General features: G+C 44.7%; 1 pseudogene; it reads left to right on the top strand.

Moving 5' to 3' along the window:
• The first annotated feature begins 323 nt into the window (after positions 1–323).
• On the top strand, positions 324–1,262 carry LOC141989016 (olfactory receptor 5W2-like; annotated as a pseudogene).
• Positions 1,263–7,969: the final 6,707 nt, after the last annotated feature.

Genomic DNA, 7,969 nt, shown 5'->3' on the forward strand with positions numbered 1-7,969 from the left:
AGCTAAGGGATCATCTCTTCAGACTCATTCTCTCACAGCAGAGTCACAAGTTACTGTTTTGTGTTCGGATTAGTGAACAGGAGTGTTTGTGTGGGGGGCATGATTAACCTGCCTGTCACTGTATTTACACAGTGTCTGCATTTTATCGAACACCTGGAATGACCATCGGTGAACATCTGGCTCTGTGGACTAAGCCCTTCCTGGAGCGGGTACTGATGTCCATTAAGAAGCTGATCTTTATTTATCATCACTTACTTCATTACAGAGAAGCGACAGGTTTTCTGCCCACATCTCTGTAGCAGCCTGATCTCTGTGCGGAGGAGATGGAAGAGGGAAATCACTCGGAGGTGACTGAGTTCATTCTCTCAGGACTGACAGATCTTCCAGAGCTGCAGGTTCCCCTGTATCTGGTGTTCCTACTGATTTATGGTATCACCCTGCTGGGGAATGGGGGGATGATCTTGTTAATCTCAATTGATCCCTGACTGCATACCCCCATGTACTTTTTCCTCAGTAATTTGTCTCTCTGTGATCTCAGCATTTCCTTGACAATTGCCCCTAAGATGCTGCTGAATTTCTTAGCCGAGAGGAAAAGCATTTCTTAAACTGCATGCGCTGTGCAAATGTATCTCTCTATCATTTTTGCAGACGTTGAGTGCCTCTTGCTGGCTGTGATGGTGTATGACCGTTATGTGGCCATCTGTAAACTCCTGCTCTATACGGTCACAATGTCCAGGCAGCTTTGTAAACAGCTGGTGACTGGGGTGTATACTGTGGGGGTGGTGGATTCAATGATATACACGTGTTGTACATTTCGGCTGTCATTCTGCAGCTCAAAGATCATCAATCATTTCTTCTGTGACGTCCTCCCACTGTTGGCCCTCTCCTGTTCTGACACCCGCGTCAATGAGATTGTGATCTTTGCTTCCCTGAGCTGCATTGTAGTGAGCAGCCTTGTGACTGTCCTCCTCTCCTATGTCTATATCATCTCCACCATTCTACAGATCCACTCTGCCGAGGGCAGCCACAAAGCCTTCTCCACCTGCTTTGTCCACTTGACCTCTATGGTCCTGTATTTTGGCACCCTCTTCTTTATGTATTTACATCCCACCTCCAGCTATTCCATGGACAGAGACAAAGTGACCTCAGTGTTTTACACGCTGGTGATCATCATGTTGAACCCCCTCATCTACAGCCTGAGGAACACGGAGGTGAAGGAAGCCCTGAGGAAAGCAATGAATAGACTCCTAACCAATTCCTGAATCTGTTTAACTCTGTATTGGTTTAGTGGTGGGGAATGGAAAAAGGTGAATACAATTCCCAGCCCATTATGAAGTCATTTCACAGAGCCCGTGGGAGTATTTTTCTTTATTGTATTGTTATTATTATTAATTTGTTTCTATAATACCAAGCTCTGCAGGCCGCAACTGAGATCAGTGGAGAAAACATGGGAAGCATTACAGGGCCAGAGAGGAAAAATGATTTTATAAGCTGGTGGCTAGGGGCATTCACCCAGAGGGTGAAATGTTTACCTTCACATCTCAGGACATTGGGTGGCAGTTCCAAAAGGGTTTCTGTGTCCCAACCAGTTACAAAGAGTTTTAGGAATAAAATTAGGAATAAAATTGCAAAAGAGAGAGAGAGAGTGTGTGTGTGTGTGTGTGTGTGTGTGTGTGTGTGTGTGTAGAGTGGAGGGAGGATAGCACAAGAACCCATGGACTTCAATTGCAGGAAGGGTGGTTTAGGTTGGAAATTAGGAAAAACATCCCAACAGTGAGGGTGGCTATGCACTGGAATAACTTGCCTAGGAAGGTTGTGGAATCTCCACCATTGGAGCTTTTTAAGATCAGGTTAGATAAACACCTGTCAGGGATGGTCGAGATAATATTCAGTTGTGCTGTGACTGCAGGGGAGTGGAATAGATGACCTCTTGAGGTCCCTTCCCACCCTATGATTCTATGATTGCACAAGAAGCCCTGCACTGGGAGGAGGGGTGACACCAGCCAGAGCACTGGGCAGGGCAAGGGACACACACCTGCCAACACTTGATATTCAGCTCCATTGTACCCCCCACCACATGCACACACAGAGTGCCTAATACACACCAAATGCACACACACACAGAGAAGACGCAGTACACACACACACATAATGCTCACTGCAACTCACACAGAGTGCCCACTACACACAACACACACAGTGCAAACTGCCCACCAAACACACACACAGCCTGACACTGAGCTCAATCAGAATGCAGAATAATCTCTACCGGAAGCTGGGACAGCTGCAATATTTCCAACTCTCCTGAACAAAAAGAAACAAAGGGGATTCTGCTGCCCTGGCAGAGAGATAGGACTAGATTTCCCAACTGGTCTTTTCCCTCGACATCTTTTCTGAGGCCTGGTTTAGGCTTAAAAAATAGATCAACAGAGCTCTATTGGACATGGCGGGAAAATTTTTCACACCCTGTACAAGGCACTAAGCTTGCGCTGACCCTAATTGTCATTCTTCCATTGACCTAGCTATTGCCTCTCGGGGACATGGATTAACTATATCGAAGGAAAACCCCTTCCCTCAATGTGGAAAGCATCTACACTTTGGTGCTGCTGCACACCATAGCTGAGTAATGTAATGGCCTTAGTATAGACATTCCCTGACTCGATGAGGGGGTTTTGCCCTTCCCATTACAGTGATTTTTCTCTCCTTTTCCGTGATTCTTCTCCCTCCCTTGTAAAGCTCTTTCCTTCTTTTGATAGATAAATATGTTCAGAAAGTTTTACTCTCAGCATCATTCCTTCCTTCCCCACACATGAATGTTATTTCAACTAAAGGCTGAAATGTTCTGAAACTGACTTGTTTGCCCATGACTTGGTGGTACCTGTTTGTTTTTTCTCCAGCCTTTAATTGAATGACAGTGAGCCATTCATGGGAGGGAAAGGAAGGAATTATTCTAAGAGGTGAAATGTCAACTTTTCTGAACGTATTAACCTATCAAAAGAAGGAAGGAGTTTTACAAAGGAGGGAGAAGAGTGATTGGAAAAGGAGAGAAAAATAGCTTTAAGAGGAAGGGGGAAAACTCCCCCATCAATTCAGGGAATGTCTATACTAAGGCCATTACATTGATTCAGCTATGGTATGCAGCACTGCTGTAGTGCAGATGCTTTCCACATTGATGGGAGGTTTTTTCCTTCAATATAGTTAATCCATGTCTCCGAGAGGCAGTGCTAGGTCAATGGAACAATGACACTGAGGGTCAGTACAAGCTAACTGCCTCGGACAGGGTGAGAAAAATTTCCCTGCCCTGTGCAACACAGCTCTGTTCATCAAATTTTTAAGCATAAACCAGGCCTCAGAGAAGCTGCCGATGGAAAAGACCAGTTGGGAAATCTAGTCCTATCTCCCTGCCAGGGCAGCAGAATCCTCTTTGGTTCTTTTTGTTCAGCCGAGTTGGAAATATTCCAGCTGTCCCAGCTTCCCAGTCGAGATTATTCTGCATTCTCACTGAGCTCACTGTCAGGCTGTGTGTGTCTCTTTGGTATACAGTTGTAACTGTATGTGTTGTATGAAGTGGGCGCGGTGTGTGTTGTGTGTAGTGCGCACTCTCTGTGTGTGTTTACTGGGCATTATGTGTGTGTTTGCTTGGTGTGCAGTGGGCACTATGTGTGAGCATGTGTTGGGGGATACAGTGGAGCTGAATATCAAATGTTGGCAGGTGCGTGTCCCTTGCCCAGCCCATGGGTCAGGCTGGTGTCCCCCGTCCTCCCAGTGCAGGGCTCCTTGTAAGATCATAGAATCATAGGACTGGAAGGTACCTCGAGAGGTCATCTATTCCCCTCCCAGGCACTCATGGCAGTGCTATGTATTATCTAGATGATCCCTAACAGGTGTTTGTCTAAAATGCTCTTAAAAATCTCCAGTGGGGAAGATTCCACAACCTTCCTAGGCAAGTTATTCCAGTGCATAGCCACCCTCACTCTTGGGATGTTTTTTCCTAATGTCCAACCTAAACCGCCCTTTCTGCAATCGAAATCTTTCAGTTCTTGTCCTATCCTGTCCCCCGCAGAGATGTTACTTTGCTGTTTTATTCCTAATGTCTGTTTCACAGATTATAAATGATAGGAAATAAATAAAATTAAGAAAAGAATAATCGGGACGGAGCTGGGATGCTCGGAGATATTTTGCAGCATCTTATGCAGAAGGTGCTGCAAAGATCTTCAGTGTTAACCACCAGTTTGGGAAGCATCCTCCTTTTTGCAGCCTGCCCTGCCCTTGTCATATTCAGTGAGGACTGCCCCAGGTAGCTCTGGGTCACAGGACGCAGAAAACCAGGAGAAGGAGTTATGAGCATGAGTCTCAGAGGAAGTAGGGGCATAGTGTTTCCTGGGCACAGACCTGAAGTGAAAAACTTGTGAGTTTCTGAACACAGAGACTGTTGGCTGTCGGTTATTTATACTAGTGTTCAGAGAAGTAGGTCTTTGCTTACATTCTTTGTCACCCCTCCTCCAAGGATTATACCAAAGAATATAGCTGACATTCATCATAATTTTTTCCTCCTAATAAAATCAACCCTGCAGTGCCTCACAGGTTGGCACCACTTAGGAGAAGGGGGCACCGATATGTGCCAGAGCACTGATAATACCAGGCAAGCCTGAACACCCGTAGTGGATAATTTCTGCTACCATAGTGAAGAAGGGAAGAGTCATCACTGGGCTTGCCATGGATCTCCTTGTGGGGAGGAGATGACCACAATGTACTTGTGCATCTGCAGCCATGGATCAGTGCATGGGTCCATCCCTTTGGTGACCTCACCCTTTCATGTCAATTGAACATTATAGTCAGTCAGCACCACACTTTTGGTGTTACTGGGATCTTTTCTAGATTGTTGTCTGTGACATACCAGGGTCCAACCCAGACGAATCAGCAGCTATGTCACAACCTTGTAATGCCTTGCTGAAGTGGCTTCCACCGGGGCCACTCACAAAAAAAAAAATCTAGCGTGCAAATCACACGCTTAGCCTGCGTGTGTGTAACTGCATCCTGGCCAGGAATAGTTGGGTTACACTCAGGCTCTCACCACCCTTGGTTATACTGCAGGGTGACCCCCAACACACTCCCAAGTCTTTGATTTCCTCCAGAAATGTACGTCCTGTGCTGCCCAGTCCTCTCCTCGACAATACTAGCTATATTGTCCATTATTTCTTTAATGTCACTAATATGCCTGCCACTTAGCTTCTCAGACACTTCTATTTAAACACAGTGGATTGGATCAAGCAAAAAAACAAAGTTTATTGACCACAAAGATAGATTTTAAGTGAGTGAAAATAAGGAGTCATAGAAGTCAGACTTGGTTTCAAGAAAAATTAAGCTAGAATGCAACTTGTGCCTAAGTTAACAAATGATATGAAGTTCTAAGCAAAAGTTTCCTCACCACATGCTTTCAGCAGTCTTACTGACCAAACTTCTTAGGTCAGGACCCCTGCCCCAGTCCTATGGCTGCTTCCTTTCTCCCTTCAGATGCAGTGAATCAATGGGCGGAGAGAGAGAGGGAGAGGTGCCTTGGGATGTCTGCCCCTTCTTTTTATAGTCCTATCCCTCCTTGAGAAATATTTCCAGCTGGTTTCCAGAAGACAAAATGTCTATGTAGAAGGATGTTCCCTGCTGCTTTTTCCTCACCTTTTTAGTCTACCTTTGTTTCCGTTCCTGCTTGACGACTCTGGTTACTGTTTAGATACAAAATTAAGCAGAGCACACATTTCTTTGTTGAAGAGAGACCAGTTTTCCAGCCTCAGTTTGGAACATGTATTTATAACAAGTTACAGTGTAATCTTATAACTTCACATACTTTATAAAAAAAAATTATTAATATTTGCGGTGAGAGCACGACCATTTCTAGTTGACTCATAGATTTATTTAGCATATAAAAGCTGAGCTTTGTGTGGAGATAATATGCATGCAAGAGGGATAGTTTTGTGAACTGCAGAAGTCCATAGCATGCCACAAATACTGTTTTACATCATCACTGCACATATTCAGGAATTGTTCCTGAGGAACCAAATCACACATTTCTTCCAAGCTTGTAATGCCTTCTCCCTGTCACCCACTTATCTAACAAATCTCTCATTTCATTTACATAAGCCACATTTCTCAATCAAGATCCCCGCTTAAGACTCCTGAATTTAACACTGAAGGTTTCATGTGTAATCTGAAAATGTTTCAAAACCAGTTCCCTAAATTTACCATAGTTTGAAGCGTCATCAATAAGAATCATCAATAGGAATCTTAATGAATATGTCCAGAGCTCTTTCAGTCAATTTTGTGACCAATGTGGTCATTTTTTGATTGTCAGGAATTGTATCAAGGATGCACAAACGTGATGAAATATTCGGCAATATCACTGGACTCATACCGTGGACATTGTTGCTCCCATTTGTGTATTTTGGAGAAGTGGGGCTAGATGATGGTGCGTTTTGTCCCTTCCACTCCATAACAGCCAGTTCATGCTTCTGGGCCTCAATCTGGGACTGTATTTCTCTGTCTCTTAACTCCAGGGATCATTTGTCCCTGGCTGCCTCTGCTTCCCTAGCCCTTTTGTGGGCAGCTTCTTCCCTGGATGCCTCTGCCTCTTTGAGCTTCAATTGAAACTCTCGGTCCTTTGCCTTCTCTTCTGCTTCCAGTCTGGCCAGCTCTACTTTTGCAGCTGCCTCACTGGTAGTCATTTTCCTGCTTTCTTGTGCTGGGCCACACCCCCTCTGCACTGCACTGAAACTGAGATTCACTCAGTTCAGGGGCTTCTTAGTTAACAGAGACTTTCCCAGTACCCATTGTTCAGCCTTTCTGGGCAGTCCACAACTTCTGCAGTTCTAGCTTCTTTTGATCTTCACTCTTAATTATTTTGCCTATCTTTCTGCCCCTATTTCCCTTACCCAAAATAAGCAATCAGAAAATAACAAACCAGAAACCACTTTGTCTGTTCTCCACCCACCACACCCAAAACTCACTGAAAATAACTACCAGAGTCTCAAAGCAATCAGCTGTGCACAGATCCTGCTTGATTATGCCACTGTGACGTGTTGGGTCCCAGAAAACTCTTTGGGACTGCCACCCAATGTGCTGAGTCTCTCTCTGAATGTGTTTTCCCTGCCAGCTTGGGACTTCAGTACCTTACCTTGTTTGAGCTAGACACACTTGCCTGCTGCAAACCCAGATCCAAGTGTGAACCATGTCCTGCACAATCTGCAGCCTTAACTGAAAACAGCTTAAGAAGTGCTCCTGTCTCCAGCACTCAGATACCCAGCTCCCAATGGGGCTCAAACCCCAAATAAATCTGTTCTACTCTTTATAAAGCTTACATAGGGTAAACTCATAAATTGCTCGCCCTCTAAAACAGTGATAGAGAGATATGCACAGCTGTTTGCCCACCCCTGCCCCCTCCCCCGGTATTAATACATAATCTGGGTTAATTGATAAGTAAAACGTGATTTTATTAAATACAGAAAGTAGAATTTAAGTGGTTCCAAGTAATAACAGAGAGAACAAAGTGAATTATCAAACAAAATAAAATAAAACATGTAAGTGTAAGCCTAATACAGTGAAAACTAAATGGAGGTAAATCTCACCTTGAAAGATGTTGTAATAAGCCTCTCTTACAGACTACACTTCCTCCTAATGAGGGTCCAGCAATCACTCACACCCCTGTAGTTACTGTCCTTAGTTTTTTTCAGGCATCTCCTTGGCGTGGAGGGGCTATCTTTTGTGCCAGTGGAGACAAAATGGAGGGGTTTCCAGAGGGGCTTATATAGTCTCTCTCTTGTGGATGGAAACCCCTTCCCCTCTCCTATGCAGAATCCAGCTCCAAGATGGAGTTTTGGAGTTACATGGGCAAGTCACATGTCCATGCAGGACTCAGTCCCTTAGAGGCTGTCAGGGTTCCTCCCCCACTCTGAACTCTAGGGTACAGATGTGGGGACCT

This window comes from Natator depressus, chromosome 6 (assembly GCF_965152275.1).
Source record: "Natator depressus isolate rNatDep1 chromosome 6, rNatDep2.hap1, whole genome shotgun sequence".
Lineage (NCBI taxonomy): Eukaryota > Metazoa > Chordata > Testudines > Cheloniidae > Natator > Natator depressus.